The following is a 27,662-nucleotide window of genomic DNA, read 5'->3' on the forward strand; positions in this document are numbered from 1 at the left end:
GTGTTTCTGAAATATAAAACTGATGTCAAATGACTGTTCAACATCTGGCTATATTTTCCATCATGTCTGATGAAACGGCAGCTTAAATAGGCACAGAAATATGAATGGATTTGCAGCGTTAATGTATCGTAACACCATTTACCTGATTTATATCACTGCTGAGAGCAATTTCCAAATGTGCAGGACACTTATCCTCAACTGATAAGGTTGTGATCTGCACCAAATCTGTTGTAAATTTAATTAACTTGTGTCTAACTGTGATAAATCAGTAGAAAAAAGCTTGTGTGTTGTTTTTTTTTATTTTTAATGTTTTGCTTCCTCTCCAAATTTGCTCTGTCCTCCTGCCAGACTGCTTCTATCTGAAGACCACATAAAACACCTTCACTTTTAAGATTAAGCCACCCACTTAACATTTTTAATACTTGAAAAGGGCTCAGATTTAGCACTTTATAATAACAGGCAACATGCGCACAAGTGCACATGCAGACCCTGTGAGTTTTCTGATATTGACTCTTGGACTCTTTATCCCGTCTATGGCTGATGCAAAAACACTGACTCATGCCTTTATCTGTTCCTGACTGGATTACTGTCATGTACTTTTCTTCTGGTTTACTGCAGTTCAATATCAGAGGTTTCCAACTGGTTCAAAGTGCTGCTACTAGAATTTTGACTAGGAGAGGAAAGTTAGACTATATCACCCTAACTCTGGCTTCCTGTCTGTGCAAGGTCAGATTTTAAGGTTTTGTTATTAGTAGTAACTAAGTTTATTTGAATGGCCCCTTTCATGATAAAAACACAGTGCTTCACAGTGAAAAAAGCACTTGAGCTTCTCTTGAAAAGTTCCAACAGTCGACAGAACGTAGGTGTAGTGGCAGTGCATTCCACAGTTTGGGAGCTACAACCTCTCACAGTCTCCTTTGGTCTTCAGCCTTGGCCAAGGTACAACCAACAGGTTCTAGTCTAAGGACCTCAGAGACCTACTTGTCACATAAGGGTACAAGAGTTCACTGATGTAGAGGCATTTGACCGTGCAGCGCTCTAAAAGTCATCACCAATATTTTAAGTTGCACACTCTTAGAAATAAAATGAATTTAATTGATAAAGTTAAGGTAACTTTTTCCACATAACATTGTCAATTAAGTGCAAAACAATGTTGTAGTTGAAATTAATTAAATCAAATGAAACATTACTTAAATATCTAAAATTAACAATTGCAATTATATTGAAAATAATAGTTTTAATTACATTTAAAAACCCCTGTGTTTCATTTCTTAGAGTGCAGTATGAACTGAATGGGCAGCCAGTGCAAAGAGCACACAATGGGTGTTATATGAGCCCTCTAAGATGACCTTGTAAGAAGCTTTGCAGCCGCATTCTGGACCATTTGTAAATGATCCAGAGAAGACTTAGTGAGGCTAGGGAACAATGAATTACAATAGTCAAGACAGGATGAAATTAAAGCATGGATGATCATTTTCAGCTCAGCTGCAGCACTGGAGCCCTTCTAGACTGTTAGTTCACCATTTGTATTTACATTGTATTTTTATTACATTGTATACCAATGACTGTCAGCTCACAGCCAAACCAGCACGTTATTAAATTTTCAGACAACACTGTAATACTATTACAAATATAAATACACATACAAATTCAAGTAGTCACAAATCTGGAGTGGACAGGTTTGTGAACTGGTGTGAGGCTCACCAACTGCAGATTGATACGAGTAAAATAGAGGAGATGTTGGTGGACCCCAGGTCTATTGGGGGCCATAGTTTGGTCACCATACATGGATGACAAATATCTGGGGGTTTACACTGATAACAAGATAAGATGGCACATGCAAGTGTCAAGCATTTGTGCCCTGATCCACCAGTGCGCACACCTTTTCTGTTAGCTCTGATTGTTTGGTGTATGTAGGAATATTAAGTTGATTTTCTACAGAGCAGCTATTGAGTCTGTGTTAGGGTATGGTATTACCAGCTGGTTTGGCAATTTAACAGTTAAATTAAAAACTCAAATACTAAATCTGACAAAAATAGCCGGCAAAATGATTGGTATGGTGGTACCCGTAACTTCCCAAGATTTGTTTGAACAAGCAATCCTCAGACTTGCAGTCAATATTTTATGTACTGCACTCTGAATATATTTTACTTAACTCAGGCAGGAGGCACAGAGTTCCTTTTTGTAAATATAACCAATACAAACACTCATTTATCCCATTGTCAGTGAAGCTCATAAATGAGCAGATGGCTCAGGGTGGATAGGAAGGATAGTATAAGGTCATGTGTTGCTGAATTTACACTAAGATGCTGGTATGGTTTTGTTGATTATGTATTTTATCTTTGATCTATTAGGCAATTGTTTTTGATGCATGGGTGGTATGTGTTGGATGTGTTGTTTGTGCAGCAAACCCCTCTGCCCAAGGCAAATTTCTCCCTAGGGAGACTAATAAAAACACTAATAAAGGCGGGCATTGTTCTGCAAATGGAAGAAGCAAGATTGCACAAGACGAGTAATGGGTGTCAAATTGAGAGCCTGGTCAAATGTAACATCCAGATTTCTGACTGCTGAGCGAACAGAAGAAGATGGAAAGCTAAAGTTCTTAATCACTGAAGAAAGAAACTCCTCAGGGGCACAAACAACAACTTCAGTTTTTGCTGTATTAAGTTACAGATAGTTTGTAGCCATCCAGTTTTTAAGACAAAATCACAGTTTTGAAGAACAGATACGTTAGTAACATTTTGTGGCATAAAAGAGATGTACAGCTGTATGTCATCTGCATAAAAATATGAGACATCATATAAAGAACAAATAAAATGGGTCCCAGAACTGAACTTTGGGGCACACCACAGGACAGAATAGTAGAAGAAGAACATATATTTAGCTACAGCAACTGACCCAGAGATGTCCACCCATGTCCTTAGTCTCTCAATTAAAACACTGTGATCAACTGTGTCAAAAGCTGCAGACAGATCCAAAAGTAAAAGTATTGAATATTTACTTGCATATCTGTGTATTAAAATATATTATAAAAGAAGAGCTGTTTCAATAGAGTGCAAGTGACAGAACCAAGAATGAAATTTGTCAAGAATATTGTGCTCAGCTAAAACCTCATTAAGCTGTTTGGCCCCCAGTTTTTCTAAAATTTTAGAGATAAAAGGCAATGCTGAAATCAGTATAAAATTCTGAGGAAGAGAAAGGTCAGCATTAGGTTTTTTTTTTTTTAAAAAAGAGGTTGAAACAGCCTGTTTAAAACACTGAGGGCCACAGCCAGAAATCAGTGGTCTGTTGATTACCGAAAAAAAAAGGCAAATGGTGTGGATAACCTTTAGGAATAATAAGTGGGTACAATGTCAAATGGGCAGCAGGAAGGTTTCATCCTATCAACCACGCTGATGAGCTCTTTCAGTGATATCTTTGTGAAGCTGTCCAGTACTGATGGCCGGGTGAGACATTTGACAGGAGAAGGAAGCGAGGGTTTGATGTCGCCCTGGTTACCATGAATTTTATTGATTAAAACAGGACAAAAAGTCCTCACAGTCATCATTAGACTGAATGGTTGCAGCAGGAGATGCAGGTGTAACAATATCTCTAATTGTGTCAAGTAAAATTTTTGGATTCTGTCGACTGTTAAAAAAAAATTGTTTTGAAAAATGAGCAGCCCTCACATCTTTCACCATATTGTTAAAAGAAATGAAAAACTCCTTTAAATGAAGGAGATGGACCTGGAGCTTTGTGGATTTCCACAAACGCTGCACTTTCTGACAGGTTCTCTTAAAATTGTTAAGAGTTATTCAAAGGGGCATGTCTGGTTTTAAAGGAGCCACTCTGTCTAATAGACTGGCAATGATGAATTAAAACAATTAACTAAAATACTAACGTCATCCGAAATAAAAATCTCATAGAGATTAAAAGCAGCAGAAAATGCACCCGAGGAGCACAGAGACAATCCAAATTAAGAGACAAATTAAAAAGAATACAAACATGATCATAAGTAAAAATGTCCTGAGAATAAATAGCGTCAATATTTAGGCCAAGCATAAAAATAAAATTTAAAACATGTCCTTTGTTATGTGTGGAGACAGACACATGTTGGATCAGATTAAAAGATTCCATCAGACTCATGAATTTAGCAGCAGATTTATCTACATGCAAATTAAAATCGCCAACAATTAAAAGTCCCAACAGCTTCAACATGCCAGATAAAAAGTCACTAAAGTCCTCAAGAAGGAGGTACATGGACCAGGTGGATGGCATATTAACACTAGGGATGTCCCGATTCGGAGTCATCTGATTTTGAGTATCTGCCGATCCCGAGTCCCGATCCGATACTTTAAAAAACTGAATGAACAATGAACAAATGCTAAATATATAATATTTTCATTTTAATCACCAAGTAATAATCTACCAGACTTAAAAAATGTACAAATTTCCATGTTATTTTATTTGTCTAAACATAAATGTCCAAGGTTCCTTATGTTAAACAAGAAATTATCTAATCTGAAATAACAGGTTGTTTTAATTTACAGATGAAAGGTTTCTAAAGAACCATCTATTGATTTAGCTAATTTAATTACGTGTTCGAAACTTTTTTTTAAACAGTAATCAAAAATTTTGAGGTAACAAACAACAACAACTAAAAACATTTCCAAGGATTTTTCTTCAGAAAACTGCACAATAAATGAGTTTCTGTTTTGTACAGATCAGTGGTTTCTGCACCGATCTGTTTTGTACAGATCAGTGGTTTCTGCCACTAGTCTTCCGTGTTTTGGCCCGACGTGCCGTTCCTATTGGACAGCGCGAAGCTACGTCACAGCTCAGAGCATCAAAAGTTGGATTGGGTTGAACTTATGTTTCTTCTTTTGTTCAAAAAAAAAAAAAAAGACATTGGGTTGAACTTTGGCCGCGTCAGCCTGCTGACAAGCGGCAATGCGTCAGGTCAAAGCTGAGCTAAAGCGACACTTTTGATGCCTCTATAAAGCAACGGTGTCTCATTGAAAATAATGCTTTTTAGACCGATTCTTGATGCCTCCCACGCTTCCGACGCATGAAAGGCCCAGCACAGCCGCTGGAAAGTCAGGAAACACCTGATGGAGACAGCAAGACCTCCCACGATGATCCAGCGAAGAAGACAGGCTGTACATCCACACATTTGGAGACAGCAGGTTGATCAAAAGGAAATGACAAAGTTTTTCTAGAACTCCTGAGCAGCCTCAACCTCACCTGGACTCCACGTCTCCTCCCTCTCCTCCGTCTTTGTCCATGGGACCTCCTGCAGCATTGATTGGTGACAAATGGCACAAATGGAGGCCACAAAAAGAGCACATCACCAAAACATGAAAATAATTTATATGATTAGCATATTGTGTTATTGTGCTTTTTATTTATTTCTATATATATTTTCAATTTCAATTTATGAATTTATATAGCGCCATCTCATGACAGTCACCCCAAGGTGTTTCACATAACACACAATTTATAACAACAGAGTAAATCAAAATCAAAAAGGGCACAATAGCATAAAAAGGTAAAACAAAGTAGAATAAAAAGACATTACAAGGCAAACATAAAAACAGAATAAATTTATGATAAGACAGTCTAAAAAAGTGGGTCTTCAGTCTTAATTTAAAAGTCTCCACCATGTCGGACTGCCTTATAGCTGCAGGTAGATTTTATTGTGCTTTTAATCTTTTAATTATGCTTTTTGATCTTTTGATCCATTTTGTTTTGTTTTTTGAGTTGTTTTCTGTGAAGCGTGTTGAGGCGACACTGTCGTGATTTGGTGCTCTATAAGTTGTATAAATTGAATTAAATTGAATGGAGCACCGTAATCCTCCATAGAAGCTTGCATATTTAGCAGAGCCTGATGACCATATGAGCAGCGAGCAGCAAGACCACTGCAAACCAGCAGGAAGACTAACAACAAAACAAACACAGCAGGGACATGGGCAGCAGCGACGGCGAGGCCAAACCAGAGCTGCCATCCATCCTGCATTGGGTGGTATTTACCCACTTGTCCCGCGTCCCGCATGAGTGTGTGTGGGACGCCCATTATTCCCTCAGTTGTGTGCATCTGGGCACGCCCACAGACCCCCCACCCCAGTTACATTTTTCGCCGGTGGCGCTTATGGCCATGCGTGGGTGTCCAGCATTGGTACATTCAAATGTTGGCAGGTATGGGCCAAACACAGGCACCATCTGGTTTCTGTTCACCATTTCAGGAGATCCCAGGGGTTAGGGAGATGTCCACACCAGGGCCAATGCCCCTCCACCCAAACAGCTCCAGGAGCACACCAATTACAGACACCAAGAGTGTGACCTATACCATCCATGATTATTCACAATCAAAATCCTCCATGGACTAACCTCTCCCTGTCTGGCTTATCAAATTAAACCTTTTGTACAGACCCGTGTTCTGCGTTCTCAGGATGCTGGATTACTGTGTGTTCCAAAAGGAAAAAAGATGTCAGCAGGCCACGGAGCTATCACTTTCTGTGCACCTGTTCTGTGGAACAACCTGTCTGTTGAGATAAAGCAGTCAAATGGAGCCATTCAAATCTAGATTAAAGAACTATGTTTTTCCTCCCTTTGGTATGACTAAGATATTAGTGTACTGAAATATTTCCCTACCATCTTAACTTTTGTTACTCATTACTGAAGCAGGACTCAGTCTCATCATATCTAAATTCTTGGACTGTTAGTGGAACAAAGGGCTCACTGCCAGTGACCAATTTCAGTTCAATTAATTTTGTTTATATAGTGCCAAATCACATCAAAGCTGCCTCAAGGCCTAACCTTACCAACCCCTAGAGCAAGCACACAGGTGTTAAGGAAAAACTCCCTCTGATGATATTGAGGAAGAAACCTCAAGCAGACCAGACTCAAAGGGGTGACCCACTGCTTAGGCCATTCTAACAATTACAAGGTTTTTGGAAAGTTTTACAAAGGTGAAGAAACAGAAAACAGGAGATCAAACAACACAACATTGCAAAAGAAAAAAGATTAATTTGATGAGAAGCCCATGGAGGTGTTTGCACCACAAGCAGGAGTCACCAAGCAGTTTAGTGGGCCTGTGGCAGAGTCCGTTCCACATTCCACATTCATTTAAGAAACTAGGCAGTCATCAAATCCAGCCCATGACATTGGCCTCACCAGAATCAGTTGGCCACCTATGATGTAGTTTTCTGGCCACATTCCCGTCTTGACTGTTATTATTTTGCTGCTGAGAAATAGTGTTCTGTGTGAGTAGTTAGCACCAGCTGATTGATTCTATTCTCTTTTTATCTGTTTGAGATGCAGTTGTCAGAGTCTTCGCTGATGGCTGGGGTGGAGTGGAATACCCATCTAGTGGTCCCCTTGACTGAATTTGTGACAAGAAGACCTCCACCATTTGAGAAAACCTGTGGACAACATTGGTCTATGGCCTTATATTATCATCAAACTCTTTTTGTTTTTGTTTTGCATACTAGATTATGGAAGCGTATTGCATTCACTGGATAAAAAAATTTGACCACTGATCTCGTAATTACGAGATCCTGATCTTGTAATTATGAGAAAAGATCTTGTAATTATGAGCTCTTTTCTCGTAATTATGAGAAAAGATCTCATAATTACGACATCAGGATCTTGTAATTATTAGAAAAGATCAGGTGTCTAAATTGTTTTATGTATATACTTCCAAACTTCCAGTCCCTCAGTAAAGACGCGAGCTGAGCTCAGCTGATGATAACACACTACAAGTATAATCAAACACAAAGTATTATGGATTTGATCCCAAACACCTGGATTAGACTCCAATGCAGGGAGGCTGAATGGATAAAGAAAACCAGATTTATTGTACAAGGATGGTACAAGAACAAAAGCTGTGTGAATGGTGAATACTGCTTGGGAGATTTGCAGAGTGGAGACCCACCCCGCGTTGCAGTGGAAACCGGTGGGTGCAGCCCAAGTAGACCCAGTGTGCAGGTGGAGTTTCAAGGTGTGGAGTTGTGCATGGTCCGTGGTCCAGGTGACCCCCAGTGGAGCTGACGGAGAGTGGTGTCACTGCAGAGGAGGAGAAACAGTATGAGGGTGGCTGTTCACAATTACTCAGACCCAAATAGCACAGGTGTCAAGAACATGCAGATTGCCAAACAGAGAGGTTCTATCCAGAAATAGAGAGGCCAGGTACCAGGTCATGAACACTGAGTTTCTGGTGCCGATGAGCTGTTGGACCAGAGTTTTTATGTCAGCAGGTTGATTGCAGACAGGTGTGCTCATCAGCTCCACAAGGAATGCCACCTGGAAGAGAGAGAGAGAGAGAGAGAGAGAGAGAGAGAGAGAGAGAAAGCAGAGGAGCAGGTACCAGGACGACACACAACAGTATCCCCCCCTCAATGGAAGCCCCCAGGCGACCTACCGGGCTGATCAGGATGCTCCCGGTAGAAGTTCCAGAGGAGGGAAGGGTCCAAGATGAGGCTCCAGTTGACCTAGGAGCATTCTTCAGGCCCATAACCCTCCCAGTCCACCAGATATTGGAAACCCCGACAGCGCCAATGAACATACAAGGTCTTGTTGACTGTCCAGGCCGGATGACCGTCGACAATCCGGGCAGGAGGAGGCGGTGGAGCAGGTGGACACAACAGACTGGAACAAACAGGCTTGAGTCGGGACATGCGGAAGACTGGGTGGATCTGCAGGTAACGAGGCAGATGGAGTTGCACAGAGGTAGGGTTGACCACCCAATCAACCACAAATGGACCAATGAAGCAAGGAGTGAGCTTGGGAGACTCCGTCTGCAGAGGAATGTTCCGCGAAGAGAACCACACCTCCTGCCCGGGCTGGTAGACGGGGGTCGGGGTGCGGTGATGGTTGGCATGATGTTCCATCCTCTCCTTAGCCCGCAGAAGGGCGGAACGGGCTGTCCTCCACACCTGACGGCAACGCCTGAGGTGGGCCTGAACTGACAGTATGGCAATGTCCACTTCCTGTAGAGGAAACAGGGGAGGTTGATAGCCAAGCGATACTTCAAAAGGAGTAAGTCCAGTAGCTGAGGAGATCTGAAAATTGTGAGTGTATTCAATCCAAGGTTTGGTGGGTGTTCTGTAGAAGAATTTTTAGGTCCTTATTTGAACTGTGATGAACTATCAAGTGTCCTGATCTGAACTGTATGTCCTCTGGCTGAACTAACAGGTGTTCAACCCAAAAAAAGGGCTCTATCAGTCATTTGATCTGTCAGGTACTTTCCAAGTTGGCTGATATCCCAGCAGTAATGAGCCCACAGGCCACATGCAGGGGGCCTCAGGCCAGCTGCACCTGTGGCCGAAGGTCTTTTAAAAAAATCAGTTGTAAATCCTTCACGTTTTAATGGGAGCGTTTGTCACATTGAAATAATGGCCTAACACCTACTTAGGGTTCACTAGAGGACGCTTCCAATAGAAAACCATGTCTTGGGAATGAAATAAATAAAAAAGTCGAAGGAGGAGTGATGCCCGCGGGTCTCCAATAAATAGATGAGCGCGGTTGTCATATTCAGTCTCTCTAGAGGACTCAGTTTGTATAAGCTCTGTGTCAAAGGCTTAAATAAACTTAAAAACTCTGTGCATTTTATCTTGCTTAAGGCTGAATTATTCCAAAGTGTTGTGTCCTTTTCTAGCAAATCACTTGCAATTAGTTTGTGTTATCTAAAAGAAGACATCCTGAGACGACCAAAAAGAGGACCACGACAGAACTTGGCGAGCCAGCTTCAGGAGGGTCCAGAGACATTCCGGCAGCCTGGGACGGTCCAGCTCATCCCTCCAGACCGTAAATAACAGTGATCACAACTAAAAGGTAAGCAGAAACCTTTTATAACTTCTGCACGATCTGGAGGAGTGAGTCGGGATTTCCGCCCAAGTTGACAGGTGATATTTTTAATTGCCTCTTACCCAAAAGAACCTGGACTAAGAAAATTGATAAGAGACTAAAAAAGATAAGATTGAAAATTATCAGGCCTTGTAGATAAAATGCTCAGAAGGTGTGTGTGTTCCCGGGAAAAACAATGTCTGTGTGAGTGAAAGGTCAGGAATGTTCATGAACTCTGGTGCGGAAAAGAGTGCATGGAGAACTAACCTGGATGCTTGGGGAATAATTGGTGTTGAAATTCGTTACTAACGTGCCGGCTGATAGCATGCGCTGTAGGGGTTAATTTAGGGGAGTATACTGACAAATAGATACAAGGTAATACAAGGTTATTTAAAGAGTTTAACAGAGACTGAAGTGAAATAAGTGAGAAAAAGAGTTTAACAGAGAATACGTGCAGAGGAAGCACAAGATAAGCGCCTGAGGGGGCGCAGTAGAAATACCGTACGTGATAAAGAGATTTAAAGAGAAAAGTGCAAAGTAGCACAGTAAGTAAAAGAGCTCAATAAAGGACGTCATTTTTTAAGAAAAGAGAAAAACTATAAAAAAAAAAAAAATGAATGAAGAGTTAGTGCAGAATACATGAGAATTAATGAAGCAGAAAATAGTGCAGTAAGGCACCAAATACACGCTTGTGGGGCGTGGGAGAAGAATAAGTAATTAAGTACACAGTAATATGAGTTTTTTTTTATAAGAAAAGAAAAAGAGAGTATTTTCAGTGCAAAGGCACATTAAGCTCACGAGGAGCTCAGTAAGTGAAAAAAGTAGAAGAAAGTGCAGAAAGGCACAGGATACGCACGCGAGGCGCGGTAAGGCGTAGAAATAAATGAAATATTGTATGCTCAGAGAGGAGCTTGTGAAAAATAATATATTAAGCACAGGATACGCACGCGAGGCGCGGTAAGGCGTAGAAGTAAATGAAATATTGTATGCTCAAAGAGGGCTTGTTAAAAAATAATATATAAGTTGCTGGCAGCGCCGGAGAAGCTGTCTAACGTGAAGAAGAGATACATACTTAAACAGAACACATTGGTGTTAAGTGAATAAAAAGGTTGTTTAAAGCCGCGGAGTAAAGGGTGGAAGAAGTCTAGATAGAGATATATAGAAAGTTGTTTTTAATAATTTTTGTGTATAAAGCTTTTGAAGATTGGTGTGTGGGAGAGCGGAGAGTAAGCGGGGAGTTGCAGGCAGAGCTGTGAGGGCTTGCAGGCTGGCTGACATACAAGATTAATGTAAAGAGTACGAGGAGGAGGAGACGTTTAGACCCAACAGAAGGACTTGGGAGGTGCATGACAGGCAGAGAGGAAAGTGTGAAACAGAGACAGTGAAGAAAAAGACAGGAGAAGAGACTGCTATGTAAATACAGAGAAGGTAGATATTATTTCAAAGAAAGAAAACTAGAAGGAAAAATAGATAGTCGGGAGCAAAGACATTAGGAAGTGTTAGGGTTGTAAGAGGATTAAATAAATAAAGTTGGTTATAAATCAAAAGAGTTAAAGCTTAGATTATAGTGAAAAAGCTGACAGACTGATCAATGCTTGGGACAGTCTTTGATGGGAGACTTAAGTGATGATGAAATAATACTCCCAGAACATTACTTGACTGACAGAGACATCAAAACCCAGGGAATCAGGACACATTTTTGGCTGGAAAGGACCTATTTTGACAGTGTAGGAGCAGAACATTGGCAGGACGAACAAGAGATCAATCAGAAATTATGGCAGATTACTAAGGTAATCAATCTGAAGCAAAAGAAAGAACAATTCCCTCTAATTAATTGGGAGCTGCTGATAAGACGTCTGTGGCATCAGGGTTTAACTCCGTGGCTGGAGCTGCTTTGTGCTGATCCTAATAAAGAAATTAGCATACCATTAAATCATTTAATAACACTACTGTTGGGAAAGTGTAGGAACACGGACCCACAACAGGGGGCGCAAATGAACGGACAATGGAGAAAGTCAAATCACAAAGTTTTACTGTTGTGAACTCACACAACAAACACAACAGATTTACAAATACAGCAGTAACCGAATTCCAAAGGTGTCGTGTGGGCAGGCTCGACGATAGGAGACGTCTGTCCGAGTCGAACCGGAACCACCCGATTTCCTCTGCCACCGAACCCCGGGGATACTGGAGCCGCCAAGTCCCGAACCCCAGGTGGCCACTGCCTCCGCTCGTCGGATCCGGTACTGCTGGCAAGGAACAGATACAGTCAGGTGTGGGTGCGGCTGCACCCAGCAACACACAGGGTGGAAACACCACCTCCACCTCTTGTCAGGAAAATACAGGTGAGTGCAGGAATGTGAGTACTTATCCAAAATACAGTTTCCTGCTGTCTTTTCTCTTTCTGTGTAAAGGCAAAAAGTATTTAATGGTCAAAAGATGATCCGTTTGGCTGGATACGTTACCTCCTTGGTAGAGCGATATCTCGGCAATGAGGTGGAGATGCCATCCTGCTGATATACCTCCCTGTTGATTGATATCAGCTGTCTCGTCTCAGGTGATGGGTGACAGCTGTCACCCTGGCTGCTCCTGTGAGGCGGCAGCGCCCTCTGGTGCCTGGAGCCCGCACTCCAGACAGGGCGCCCTCTGGTGGTGGTGGGCCAGCAGTACCTCCTCTTCAGCGGCCCACACAACAGGACCCCCCCCCTCAACGGGCGCCTCCTGGCGCACGACCAGGCTTGTCCGGGTGGCGACGGTAGAAGTCGGCCAGGAGGGCCGGGTCCAGGATGAAGCTCCTCTTCACCCAGGAGCGCTCTTCGGGGCCGTACCCTTCCCAGTCCACCAGATACTGCAAACCCCGGCCCATCCGTCGGACGTCCAGGAGCCGGCGTACAGTCCAAGCCGGCTCGCCGTCGATGATCCGGGCAGGAGGTGGTGCCGGACCCGGAGTGCAGAGGGGTGAGGTGTGATGAAGTTTGATTCTGGAAACATGGAACACTGGATGAATCCGCAGTGAGGCCGGAAGCTGAAGCCTCACTGCGGCGGGATTGATGACCTTGAGAATTTTGAACGGACCAATGTATCGTTCCTGTAGTTTTGGGGAGTCCTGGCCCTGGCTTCTGGTGGGACGTAGAGTTTGTTCTTCGGTCCGGTTCCGGGGTCCGGGTCTCGTGTCAGGGCCTCCCGGACAGTCTTCTCCACGTCCCAGGTGAGGGCGGCCACGATAGCGGACTCCGGGATGATGGGATCCGGGGGATCCGACGACTCCGTTTTGACCTCATCTTCATGTACCCGGGACAAGGCATCCGATCTTTGATTTTTGGTCCCGGGACGGTAGGTGATCCGGAAGTCAAAACGGCCGAAGAACAGTGACCAGCGGGCTTGCCTGGGATTCAGCCGCTTGGCGGTCCTGATATACTCCAGGTTCCGGTGGTCAGTGAAAACCGTGAATGGCACGGACGTTCCCTCCAACAGATGTCTCCACTCCTCAAGAGCCTCTTTCACCGCAAGGAGCTCTCGATTGCCGACGTCATAGTTCCGTTCGGCTGGGGTCAACCTGCGGGAAAAATAGGCACACGGGTGAAGGACCTTATCGGTCTTCCCGCTCTGGGACAGCACGGCTCCTATCCCTGAGTCCGAGGCGTCCACTTCAACCACTAACTGGCGACTAGGATCGGGCTGCACCAGAACAGGTGCAGACGAGAAGCGCCGTTTCAACTCCTTGAACGCGGCTTCGCAACGATCCGACCAGGTGAAGGGGACTTTTGGTGAGGTCAGGGCTGTCAGGGGGCTAACTACCTGACTGTAGCCCTTGATGAACCTCCTGTAGAAATTAGCAAAGCCTAGGAACTGTTGCAACTTCCTACGGCTTGTGGGTTGGGGCCAGTCTCTCACCGCCGCAACCTTGGCCGGATCAGGAGCGACGGAGTTGGAGGAGATAATGAACCCCAAGAAGGACAAAGACGTGCGGTGGAACTCACACTTCTCGCCCTTCACAAACAGCCGGTTCTCCAACAACCGCTGCAGGACCTGACGTACATGCTGGACATGGGTCTCAGGGTCCGGAGAAAAGATGAGTATATCGTCTAGATATACGAAGACGAACCGGTGCAGGAAATCCCGCAAGACATCGTTAACCAACGCTTGGAAAGTCGCGGGAGCGTTTGTGAGACCGAACGGCATGACCAGGTACTCAAAGTGACCTAAGGGGGTGTTAAATGCCGTCTTCCACTCGTCTCCCTTCCGGATCCGAACCAGGTGGTACGCATTTCTAAGATCGAGCTTGGTGAAAATCTGGGCTCCATGCAGGGGTGTGAACACTGAATCCAACAGGGGCAACGGGTATCGGTTGCGAACCGTGATCTCGTTCAACCCCCTATAATCAATGCATGGACGAAGTCCGCCATCTTTTTTGCCCACAAAAAAGAAACCTGCGCCCATCGGGGAGGTGGAATTCCGGATCAACCCGGCAGCTAACGAGTCCCGGATGTAGGTCTCCATTGATTCGCGCTCAGGCCGTGAGAGGTTGTACAGCCTACTGGACGGGAACTCACTGCCCGGAACCAAATCAATGGCACAATCATACGGACGGTGGGGGGGAAGAGTGAGAGCCAGATCCTTGCTGAACACGTCGACAAGGTCGTGGTACTCCACCGGCACCGTCCCCAGATTGGGCGGGACTCTGACCTCCTCCTTAGCTTGGGAGCCGGGAGGAACCGAGGAACCTAGACACACCCGATGGCAGGTCTCGCTCCACTGAACCACTACCCCGGACGGCCAATCAATCCGGGGATTGTGCTTCAACATCCAGGGAAAACCTAAAACCACACGGGAGGTGGCCTGAGTCACAAAAAACTCGATCACCTCCCGGTGATTTCCTGACACCACCAGAGTTACAGGTGGTGTCTTATGCGTGAACGGAGGGAGTAGGGAGCCATCTAGTGCCCGAACCTGTACCGGCGAGGTAAGCGCCACCAGAGGGAGCCCTATCTCCCTGGCCCATCTGCTGTCCAACAGATTCCCCTCAGAGCCCGTGTCCACCAGTGCTGGGGCCTTCAGGGTTGAGTCCTCATAAAGGATCATGACTGGGAGTCGTGTGGCAATGTGGGTGTGTCCCACGTGAATGTCTCGGCCCACCCCTAGCCCAGTCTCTAGGGGCGGGGCGTTGGAGTTGAACCGCTCGGGGCAGTCCCTCATGTGGTGCTCTATCGCACCACAAACAAAACAAGCTCCGTGGGCCCGTCTCCTCTGTGCGTCTGGTGCCCTAAATGTTGCCCTACTCGTGTCCATAGCTTCGTCAGCAGGGGGAGCTGTGGCCCCACGGAGCGCAGGGGCCGTGGAGCGTGGGGAAGGCGGAGCGCGGTCGGAACCGGAAGGGAGAGGGACGGCGCGTGCCCGGCCACGCCCTTCGTCTCGTTCCCGCCGATGTTCTTCTAACCGGTTGTCTAACCGTATGACAAGATCGATGAGCCCATCTAAATCCCGCGGTTCGTCCTTAGCCACCAGGTGCTCCTTAAGAACCAATGACAGTCCGTTTACAAAGGCGGCGCGGAGGGCAGCGCTATTCCAGCCGGACCTCGCAGCCGCGATGCGGAAGTCGACTGCATAGGCAGCTGCGCGCCGACGCCCCTGTCTCATCGACAGTAGCACAGTTGAAGCGGTTTCTCCTCTATTGGGGTGATCGAACACGGTTCTGAGCTCCCTCACAAACCCATCATATGTCTGAAGGAGCCGTGACTTTTGCTCCCAGAGCGCTGTAGCCCAAGCGCGTGCCTCGCCGCGAAGCAGGTTTATTACATAAGCTACCTTGCTAGCATCAGTTGCGTACATAACTGGACGCTGTGCGAAGACGAGCGAACACTGCATAAGGAAATCCGCGCACGTCTCCACACAGCCTCCGTACGGCTCTGGGGGGCTTATGTATGCTTCCGGGGAAGGTGGGAGGGGTCGTTGAACGACCAGTGGAACGTCAATGTTACGCACAGGGTCTACGGGAGGGAGAGCCGCAGCGGCGCCCAGAGGGCGCGCTTCCACCTGCGCGGCGAGAGCCTCCACCCTGCGGTTCAGGAGGACATTCTGCTCGGTCATCAAATCTAACCGAGTCGTGAAAGCGGTGAGGATCCGCTGCAACTCACCGATTACCCCTCCTGCGGACGCCTGCGCGTCCTGTTCTTCCATTGGCTGTTCAACAGCCGGTTGACGCCCCTCGGGATCCATGACGTTGGCCGAGATATCCTGTTGGGAAAGTGTTGGAACACGGACCCACAACAGGGGGCGCAAATGAACGGACAATGGAGAAAGTCAAATCACAAAGTTTTACTGTTGTGAACTCACACAACAAACACAACAGATTTACAAATACAGCAGTAACCGAATTCCAAAGGTGTCGTGTGGGCAGGCTCGACGATAGGAGACGTCTGTCCGAGTCGAACCGGAACCACCCGATTTCCTCTGCCACCGAACCCCGGGGATACTGGAGCCGGCAAGTCCCGAACCCCAGGTGGCCACTGCCTCCGCTCGTCGGATCCGGTACTGCTGGCAAGGAACAGATACAGTCAGGTGTGGGTGCGGCTGCACCCAGCAACACACAGGGTGGAAACACCACCTCCACCTCTTGTCAGGAAAATACAGGTGAGTGCAGGAATGTGAGTACTTATCCAAAATACAGTCTCCTGCTGTCTTTTCTCTTTCTGTGTAAAGGCAAAAAGTATTTAATGGTCAAAAGATGATCCGTTTGGCTGGATATGTTACCTCCTTGGTAGAGCGATATCTCGGCAATGAGGTGGAGATGCCGTCCTGCTGATATACCTCCCTGTTGATTGATATCAGCTGTCTCGTCTCAGGTGATGGGTGACAGCTGTCACCCTGGCTGCTCCTGTGAGGCGGCAGCGCCCTCTGGTGCCTGGAGCCCGCACTCCAGACAGGGCGCCCTCTGGTGGTGGTGGGCCAGCAGTACCTCCTCTTCAGCGGCCCACACAACAACTACCAACCGATCCAGGTGAAGAACTGTTTCCTAGGTTGACTCTGACTGTGGTCCCAAGGAAGGTTCGGTGGGAAACAGGTAAATTTTCATATTTAGTTAAAGAAAAAGAAGACGGGCATAACAGTTGGAAATTTAATCCTTTTAAGGGTTTAAAATACAAAACAGGTGTTACAGCCGGCAAGCTATTGGTCTGGATCAGGACAGCCCCTGAGGGACTACCAGAACACCATAGAAACATCTCACATAGTGTTTGTCAGGGTTACATGGGTAACTCTCAAGGTCAAGGTCGGGAAAGTACCCCGCTAGACTTAGTACTAAGAAAATATCCAGGAAAACGCATTAAGGCCAACCAATGTATGAGAAAGTGGCACAAAAGGTCACATGGGGGCAGGCAATGGCCTTTGGAGGGATCATTTGATCCAGTGATGTGTGAAGCAGTTGCGGTAGAAATACAGAAAAAAAGAAATTAAAGATCAGCAGAAGAACGTGAATAACAACAAAAAACGCACTGACGAAAAAGAAGTCTTGGCCTTGTTCAAGCAGGAAGCGCAGTGGCTACAGCAGAAAAGAGAAAAAATGACAGAGGAAAGATCCAAAGACACTAAAGCCAGTGCACCGAGCTGGGAAGCAGAGCCACCCCCATATAAACGTCATGATATGGGAAGGACAGCTGGACAATTTGTATTAGGAACTCGTGAAGAGGACCAAGGCATGGATGTGGAGGGCAAATTCACACTGACACTAAAAGCTCAAGAGCCACAAGGAGACAGGTCCTCGGCCTGTCAAATGGATCATACAAGGTCTCCAAGTCCGGAAGTAAGTGGTTGCTCACCACGACCAGCAGGGGGGGCCACATATAACAGTGACACTGAGGCAAACGAGGATAGAGAGAGAGACCTGAGGGCCCCACCTGCACATCGAGGTCCACTGAAAACCGTCCCCTCCCACCATAAGTCAACCGACTGGACCTTCTCAGGCTATAGAGGCTCCAAAGAGTGGCACAAGAGCTTCTGTGACACACTGGATCTGGCCAGAAGAGATAATGAAGAACTAGCTGAGCAACTTCGGCTAGCGAAGGAAAGAATGCAAAGACGTAGGGACACCGAGGAAAGAAGAATATTACAACAATCGACGCCCAATCAAGGAAATCACATTATAGAGCCACCCACCCGGAAGATTTCTGGTGAGGTCGTCATTGAGAGTGCAAAAGAGGCCCGACTCAGGCAAAGACAACAATGTGTAGCCAAAGACATAACGGCTTTAGAACAGGACATAACTAACTGGATGGACCGCCAGGGACCAGTCAGTCGCACTCGATCTGGAAGACAATATGGAGCCCCCACAGAAGAAGAGGAGGACGAAGACCTCATATGCCCACTGGTGGTTAGAAATGGTCATCATGTGTATACCCCATGGAGCTGGACAGACATGGTGGGGCTGGCCAACAGGCTGGCAGACATCACCCAAGGAGCTGGGAGATGGATAACTGCCTTAGAAGAAGGCACTGCAGGGGTAACCTTGTCTCTAGGTGACATAAAAGCCTTGCTAATGCATGTCATGGGAAAACATGACACTGAAGAATTAGCAGGAAAGGTTGGACTAACACAGATCATGGGCACTAATCAACATGATGAAGTCCCCTTTAATCGCTATAGAAACTCCATGTGGGAAGGACTGAGAAGAAAGTACCCTGAGGTCTTGGATCCCTCTAAATTGGATGATGAGGAGTGGACACCTGAAGAGTGCCCAAAGAAGTTCATGCACCGATTCCAGAAAAGATGGGCGGAGGAAACAGGAAATGCATGGAACCATTCTCCAGCAACTGAAATCCTGTTTAAAATAACTGTAAAAAAGGCTCTACCAGATGAGGTTCAGAAAGCCCTAGATGGAGTCGTGGGACTATCGAAAATGAATTGGGCTTTATACTCTGAGCATATTTGTCACCATCTTGAAATCTATAAGAAAGAAAAACAAAAAGAAGAAGATGCAGCAAAATCCCTGACGAAAAAATTGGTGCAGATGCAGTTGGGAGAACTAACCAAAGGCAAGAAAGAAAAAACAAAGACCCAGGCACCAATGATGACCCCTGTTCCTTCTGAGCTGGCAAGCACAGGCCTTACGGCAAACACTGCTGCCACCATACAGGCACCTGTGGTAACAGCCACACAGAGCCCCCAAGGAGCAGCAGGGAGCACTCCTACAGGAGAAGTCTCAGCACCAGTGGAGCATCACTATCACTACCATAGCACTGGCACACCCGGGAATGGACCCACCTACAGTCATGGGTGGAGAGGAGAGTCACGGAACTTTCAAGGTCAAAGAGGAGGGTGGCAAAGGTGGCAACCTTCATTTGGAAGCAGATTCCAGAACTCAGCTCCCAGGAACAGTCAAGCGGGACCGCCTATGGGATCAACACCCCCAATAGGGGATCAACCCTCTAATGAGTGTTGGAGCTGTGGACACCATGGACATTGAATGAGAAATTGTCCGGCCCGACCTTGGGTTGGACCCTCTGCCTATTGGCAATAGGGGGGCCTAGAGAAGACAGAGGGGGAAACGGTGGCATTGGCTATTTCTATGATACCTAAGGAAGAGCCAACCGTCACCGTTAATATACAAAACAGAGATTTCCCTTTCATGGTGGATACAGGGGCAACATACTCTTGCATAGGGAAAATGGGCACTCATCTCCCCCTCTCTGGGTCTGTAATTAAGACCATCGGCTTCTCTGGGAAAACTCAAATAATACCTTTTACACGCCCACTTCCTGTAACGATTGCAGGAAAAACAATTGAAGCACCCCTGTTATACTCACAAAATACACCTGTGAATTTGCTGGGAAGAGACATTTTATGTAAGCTACAAACCCAGATAGTGTGTACCCATCAAGGACTGCAAATACACTTTCCTGACGAAGCACTCGCCAACATTATGGTGCTTATGGACATGGAAAACAAGGTCCGACCTGTGCAACCCATGGTATACTGGCTGAAGTTACAACCAGAAAATTCAAATCTTCAACTGGAATGGGAAAAATGGAAGCCCTGGGCAGAACAACACTATGAAGCAGTATATACACCTAGTTTACCTTTACATGTCACCCTGATGTTCGATGCCAAACAAGAACAAACTGACTATGCATGCTGCTGGGATGTATTGATGAATCAACGGCTGTTTCACATAACCACCACAGAAATTTATTTAGGCCCCCAAGGGGCCGCAGCTTCTGTCAAGCTAACTTCAGCTGAACAACAATGGTATCAAGTGCCGAATGCCACGCCTCATGTGACCCTTTTAGTCTCAGAAAAGTACGAATCCCATGACCTAGGTCCAATGGTAAAGACAGCCTCAGAAGTTGAAGAATGGCAAAACATGGAAAGTCCACAAGTACATCTGTCAAAAGACCAGCAGTTTGTACGAATTAACTTAAAAGTAAATGATGAGGCTATAGCTCAAAAAGTGGAGCTCAATCCTAGACCAGAGGGACAGATGGTGTTATCGGCTCAACAAGAGAAATTGTTAGAGCAAATACCACCAGTGGTCTGGTCCAAAAGCAAAACAGATGTAGGACTAGTAAAAACAGCCTTACCAGTAAAAATAAAAGTAAAACCGGGAGCAAAACTGCCTCACCAAAGGCAGTATCCATTAAAACCTCAGGCTATTGAAGGCATAAAACCAGTAATTAAGGGACTAATGGCAGCTGGAGTTTTAATAAAAACTGCAAGCCCATGCAATACTCCTATCTACCCTATCCCTAAAAACAATACCAAAGAGTATCGGCTGGTACATGATCTGCGTCCTATCAATGCAATAATAGAAATGGATGCACCTATAGTACCTGATCCACATACTATACTATCAAGCATCCCTGCTGGAGCAAAATGGTACACAGTAATCGATCTGTGTTCAGCCTATTTCAGTGTGCCTGTGCACCCAGACTCACAACATTTGTTTGCATTCACATTTCTGGGACAACATCTAACGTATACACGGCTACCTCAGGGACTGAACCTGTCCCCAGCCATCTTTAACAAAGTCCTGGCTGAAGATTTACAACACCTTGACATACCCAGTACATTGGTGCAATATATGGATGATCTCCTTATTGCATCAGAGACTCAAGAACAGTGTGAAAAAGATTCATTAATTGTATTGCATGCATTGGCAGATGGAGGTCATAAAGTAAGTAAGGACAAATTGCAGTTCTGCAAACAACAAGTAGAATACTTGGGAAGACAGTTGTGTGGGACCACGCGATGTATAGCCCCAAGCCAAGTGGAGGCTATAATCAAGGCTCCCAAACCCCAAACAGTGGGACAGATGCTTTCATTCCTTGGGATGGCAGGGTACAGTCGGCCGTGGATTTGTGATTATGCTATAAAAACTGCATCTTTGCGTGCCATGATTAGAGCAGTGGGGCAAACAAGCAATGCAGCTCTCCTCGTCTGGACAGATGAGGCAACGGGAGCTTTTGAGGCCCTAAAAACAGACATGCAATCTGCTCCCGCGTTAGGTAACCCAGATTATGGGAAACCTTTCCATTTGTATGTTACTGAAAAAGCTGGATATGCTTGTGCTGTACTAATGCAGGAAACAAATGAAGGAAAACAACCATTGGCCTATTATAGTACAATGCTTGACAACATTGAAACAGGATTGCCACCATGCTATCAGGGTCTAGCAGCAGCTGCCTTTGCATTTCAAAAAGCATCATCCATAATCATGGGACATGCAGTAACGTTGTACACGTCGCATCAGTTACATGCCCTGCTAACCAGTCAACGTTTTGTCTTAACACAAGCTAGACGCACTGGATATGAAGTTGTGTTGTCCGCTCCAGAAATAACAATACAACGTTGTCACACGGTGAATCCCGCCACCAAATTGACCACACCGTTAGATGGTACTCCACATAACTGTGTGACAGAGACAGAGAAATTTTTGAGAGCCAGAGAACATTTGTATAATCACGCCATAGATGCAGATCTAACCCTGTTCGTGGACGGCTCATGCTTTCGGGATGCTGCGGGATTGCATGCGGGTATGGGGATTGTTAAACTAAACACGGATGGCGAGACCTTTGAATTACTGGAGTCCCAAGGAATTGATCAGCCTTGTTCAGCCCAACTGGCAGAAATCAAAGCCTTAACTATGGCTTACCAGATAGCTAAAGATCAACGTGTTAATATCTACACAGACTCAGCCTACGCTTATGGCGTATGTCATGTACATGCAAACATTTGGAAACAAAGGGGATTCCTGAGAGCAGATGGCACCCCTGTCACTCATGGAGAAGCAATTTCCCAACTGTTACAAGCTCTCCAATTACCGTCTGAGGTAGCCATCATTAAATGTGCAGGTCATCAAAAGAATAATAATATCATAGCTCAAGGTAACAACCTAGCAGATGACGCAGCTCGCAAAAGAGCACAAGGGGAAAATATGTTTCCCCTGTTAACCATCCAAGATTGTGCCCCACTGGTTTCACTTGACGCACTGATAGTGGCTCAAAGTAGGGCCAGTGGAGAAGAAAAACGAATGTGGGTTAAACGAGGCGCTATTGAGACACGCAGTCAGGGGCCAGCGGACAAGCTGTGGCGCAGTAGTCATGGACATTTTGTGTTACCCACCAATTTATTACGACATGCAATCATTTGGGCCCACGGACCCGATCATTGTTCGCGAGTCCAAATTATGAACAAACTAAAAGCTGTCTGGTGGTCACCATATATGGCAGCTACAGTGGACCGTTTGTTGAATGAGTGTGAGGTATGTGCACAGTACAATGTCCGGAAATCATTCACAGCCCCTTTAGCCCACATTCCGGTCCCTGATGGGCCATTCAGACATCTTATGATGGATTTCATAGACATGGGAGCTGAAAATCGAGTTAAACGAATGAGATATGTTTTGGTAGTGATATGCAGATTCAGCCGATGGATTGAGGCAGTAGCCTCTGCAAATCAAGACCATAAAACGGTAGCCAAATTCTTGTGCCGAGATGTCTTTCCAAGATTTGGCATTCCAGATACTATCTCATCTGACAACGGTAGGGCTTTTGTAGCCAAGGTTACACAAGAAACATTCAAACAATTGGGTATCAAACAGAAGTTTGGGTGTGTTTATCACCCTCAATCAAATGGGGCGGTGGAACGGGCTAATGGCATTTTAAAGAACAAACTAGCAAAAATCATAGCAGACAGCAATGGCAAACTAACCTGGCTGGATGCGTTGCTGCTTGCTTTATTGTCAATGCGCTCACAAACTAACCGACTAACCCATTTGACACCATTTGAAGCTCTTACAGGTCGGCCGATGCCTATTCCATACCTGAGAGGACCCTACGAAGGACCATCGCTGGAGCAGCTACAAGACGAATGGCATAATTATCTGAGACAGTTAACCCAAATACACAAAACTATCTTTTTGCAGGTCAAAGGTGCTACAGAAGACAGAGAAGCAGAGATTCCACTCGAAAATCAGAGCATCCAGCCTGGTGATCTGGTTTACGTCAAAATGTTCAAAAAGAAGTGGGACAGGCCCCGCCGAGAAGGTCCTTTTAAAGTTATTCTTGCCTCACGTACAGCAGTCAAAGTAGACGGTAAGGACACTTGGTTTCATTTAAACCACTGCTGTAGGGTTGGTGGCCCAGCGCCCCTGCGGCCTCGGCAAGCTCGTCTTGGCAGAGCCGCCGGGCCAAGGGGGGAAGCAAGAGAAGCCAGAGACCCTACAGCAGCACCGAGGGACGGCCACGCCTCCCTGCAGCCAGAAGCAGCACCGAGGGAAGGCCACGCCTCCCTGCAGCCAGGCGAACACCGGCCAAGGCGCTCACAGAGACAGATTGAACAAAGACGACGCACAGCTTCAGAGAGTAGTGGATCCCTGCCAGATAGAGCAGCGACAGACTCAGATGCAGACTCAGAAACAACTGGAGACGCAGGCCAACAGACAGACAGAAATACAGACCGACAGATAGACAGGCCACAGGAGACATCAGACTCGGACAGCAACTCAGTAGATTTACCGACAGAAGAACCGCAGGAAGTACAACCCAGACAAAGCACAGATACACCACACATCCCTAGTGACAGCTCATCTAGCGACGGCTCACTCAGTAGCACATCTAGTAGTACATCTCAACAGTCACCAGAACAATGATTAAGGAATTATTTAAGGGATTGACAATACTACTGGTGGTTAGTATGGGAGAACATAGACGTCCAAAACATACAACGGACTGTGCCGTGGCCATGGCCGCAATAGCAGCTAAACAAGGCATTCTAAACACAGGAAAAACATATAATTTGGTATACATTAAATCAAAAGCCTACAAGAACATAGGAATACAGGGAAAGCTGGGGGATTACATATTAGGCGAAGCCATTAGCATCAAATGTGAAGAGGAGGGAACACTCAACATAGAGGTAATTTGTGATAAAAGAGGATGCAGGGAAACCAAGCAAGACGTAACTGTTACAGTACATGAAGCCACAAAATGGGTAAAAATCAAACCAAGGAAAAAGAGGACAATTAGAAGCCTAGAAACAAGCAGTCACTTAGGGAGATGGGATCCCAGTACAGAGCTAGCCCGTACACAAGGGTTGAAGACAAATCTATTTTACCAATGGTTGAAATTTTCGGGTAGGCAGATCAGTGAAAAGCCGTGCATAGCCTGTCACCGGAAGGGTGTGATACCTCAGGCTAAACCCCTACCTGATATCAACAACTGTTATAGGAGCCCCCAACATAACTCAGACCAAGCAGAATGCTATACACAATGTGTTATGAAAATGGCAGTAGGTGATGAAAAATATGCTGCCGACAGTAAACTTTGTCCAGTGCCTCTAAGTACAGAAGGAACCGTTCCACCTATGATTAAAATAGAGAAAGGGATGATACACCCATTCTGTATAGCTAAAGGCTTAGTAGCACAATACATAAGCGATTGGCAGGTAGGGACGACCCAGTCAAAACGCCACATACAGTGTATGCAACAGCAGCAAGAATACAAACCGGCCAAAACAGCATGGAACATTACCGTCTGTCACACTCTGCCAGCAGCAGGCATACAGTGTGAACAAATAGTACCGGCCACAGGGGGGTCTGTAATTGGACTGAATCTCACCCATGCTTCATGGGTATCCACTCCAAATTTAGCTAAGGGAACGGTACCCTTGGCTGACATCTTTTGGATATGCAGACAAAAAAGGAAACTCCTGTCATCGCTGTCCCCTAATTGGAAAGGCCTTTGTGCTCCTGTGATGCTCACAGGAGCAATAACAGTAATTGAAATGCCAAATTCAATACAACCCATGCCACAGAAACTTCGTAAGAAAAGAGGAATAATGACGTTTAAAACAGACTACAACATCACAGTAAGAAACGGGATACCAGAAGGGATACCCCGACAATTAGAAGCCATAGACAGTAGCAGAGTTAAAGCAGATGAAGACGGGGATAAATGGGGATGGGCATTGGCTCTGTTCGGGGTTACTCCAAAAGTCCGTTCTAGGTTCCAGGAGGTGCAGTGGATTAATTACTTGTGGTATAATCAACAAAGATATTTGAATTGGACATTGGCAGCTGTAGGAGCCTTAACCGAACAACTGCACACCACCTCGCTAATGACAATGCAAAATAGATTAGCTATCGAGATGATGATGGCTGATGAACAAGGAGTTTGTATTATGATCAAAGCCACCGAATGTTGCACAGCTATTCCCATGCGTACAGGGGAAGACGGAAATTTGACAGAGCTCTTAATCACACTTGAAGAGATGCAACAGGAACTATTAAGTAACTCCATAGGAGGGAGAAATGAAACTGACGATTCTGGATACATTGTAGGGAATGGAATGAATATTGGCCCACTATTTTCACTGTTTGGGGCTCTAAGGAGAGGGTGGATATCATGGAAAGACTGGTTATATCAGATAGGTGTAATCTTGGCACTAACAGGGGTGGCGGTCTTGCTGGTAATATGTTGTGGTATTCCCTTGATAAAATTTCTGGTCAATAAATTGATTTCATCCACAGTAGGACAGCTCCCACTGTTAGCCGTCCGAGCCCTAGAAGAAAGCACAAACGAAATAGACAGAGAACCAGAATATATGGAAATGGATGAAATACCAATTATCCTCCCCGACAGCCCCCAGCTACCTAATATTGTGGCGTATACCCCAGATAGGGAGGACTGGGATGGACCATGCTTGGTGATATTGTAGACGAGGAAGAAGACATGCACGCACATTTACACTCACACACATGCTCCCACAACGAGGGATAGGATAGACAGTATCTGAAAGAATGACATGGAGCTGTAATAATGAACGTATATGTATATTAATAGGACACAGGAGTATGGCTGAGAGACCAGACTCCCCTGATCAGGGACCTATGCCTGATCTGCCTCTATCAAGTCTGCTTGGACTCTCAGAACTGTTTGGAGAAGAGGATATACTGGAGGGACGGTCGAGCCATGACTGGTCGCCACAGCCGCCATCCATCCAGCAGCTAAACCAGTTGGCAACAGAAGGATCTTAATCGTTCCAGCACCTGGCGATGACGGCTTCACAAAATCTGCCTGCAGCAAGAGTCGGCCCGAGGACTCCACCATCACCTGAAGGACCCTTTGGACTCAGGAACACACCCCTTCCGCAGATGCCATGGAGACAGTCACATGTGCCAGTGGCAACGATACCCTCCAGGGGAGACAGCCAAGGTCGGCTATATGCAGCAACCGCCCGAGTGCATCCTAGACCCAATTCACTGCTAGGACCTGTCCCCAGCTTTCCACCCCCAAGGCAGGAGAGATATTCCGATCAGCCCAGTACCTCTGGAGGAGGATCAGCAGGGGTGGACCTTAGCCGAACTCACCGACCAGGACAGAGGGGAGCTTTGTACAGGCTGCTAAATGCCCAGAGTGTCCCAACCACTTGCCCGAGCGACATCAACAATACCCCCCCCACACACGAAATGCCTTCCCCCTTGTACTTCCTGTCCCCTGGACTGCACAACCTTAATCTGGTCATGGTCACCCCACAGGACATGGCAATCTTGGTTCGAGAGCTTTGTCTTCCACAAGAGTCTGTTCCAAAAACCTTGGAGCAGCTCCTGCCCCTCACAAATCACATTCCCCATGGACTATTTGAGGAAATCATGCCACAACTGAGTCAGACAGCTGCATACCTGTTAAGGATACACTGTGACAATGCCAACATCTCTTGTGCTCAGGAGGGCCTCCATACTCAACTGTGTGGTCTTCAGTCTAGTATGGACATGCTAGCCAGCATGATGGAGCATATGGAGAGGGAACACCTAGGGCTGGCCACCACCACCCTGAATGTGGGCAAGAATTCTCTGGGGGCCCTGTACAACCTGGCCAAGCAGCACAAGGAGCTGGAAAGATCCATCAGAGAACTGCGCGACTGTCTGAAAGCCAGAATTCCTGATCCTTCCCCCACTACCCCTGAAAGGCCAACCTCCCCATATTCCCCAACTTCTCCCAAAACTTCAGATGCTGAGTAAATGCTGAGGAGTGCGGACTGACGTAATGGCACTGAAAACGGACGATGACCTTGGTTCTTGAGTTTGAATTACGGACTGGTTTCAGAAATCTGAGTGTAAATAAAAAAAAAACAAAGAAGGATATATGTTAGTAACGAAGGTCGGGTAAATGTCTGTCCTTACCATCATCTGCGTAACACAGATAAAGCTAAATGCATACACATAGATATCACATTGCAAAGTTATAAAAAGGGGACCCTTACACGGCGTGTTTGGAGATTTAGTAGTAAAGATGCACCATAGGGACCCCTTTTTCTTAAATTATAGCATGCCATAAGAGACATGCATCGCC

This window comes from Thalassophryne amazonica, chromosome 2, assembly GCF_902500255.1.
Source record: "Thalassophryne amazonica chromosome 2, fThaAma1.1, whole genome shotgun sequence".
In the NCBI taxonomy this organism is placed as follows: Eukaryota; Metazoa; Chordata; class Actinopteri; order Batrachoidiformes; family Batrachoididae; genus Thalassophryne; species Thalassophryne amazonica.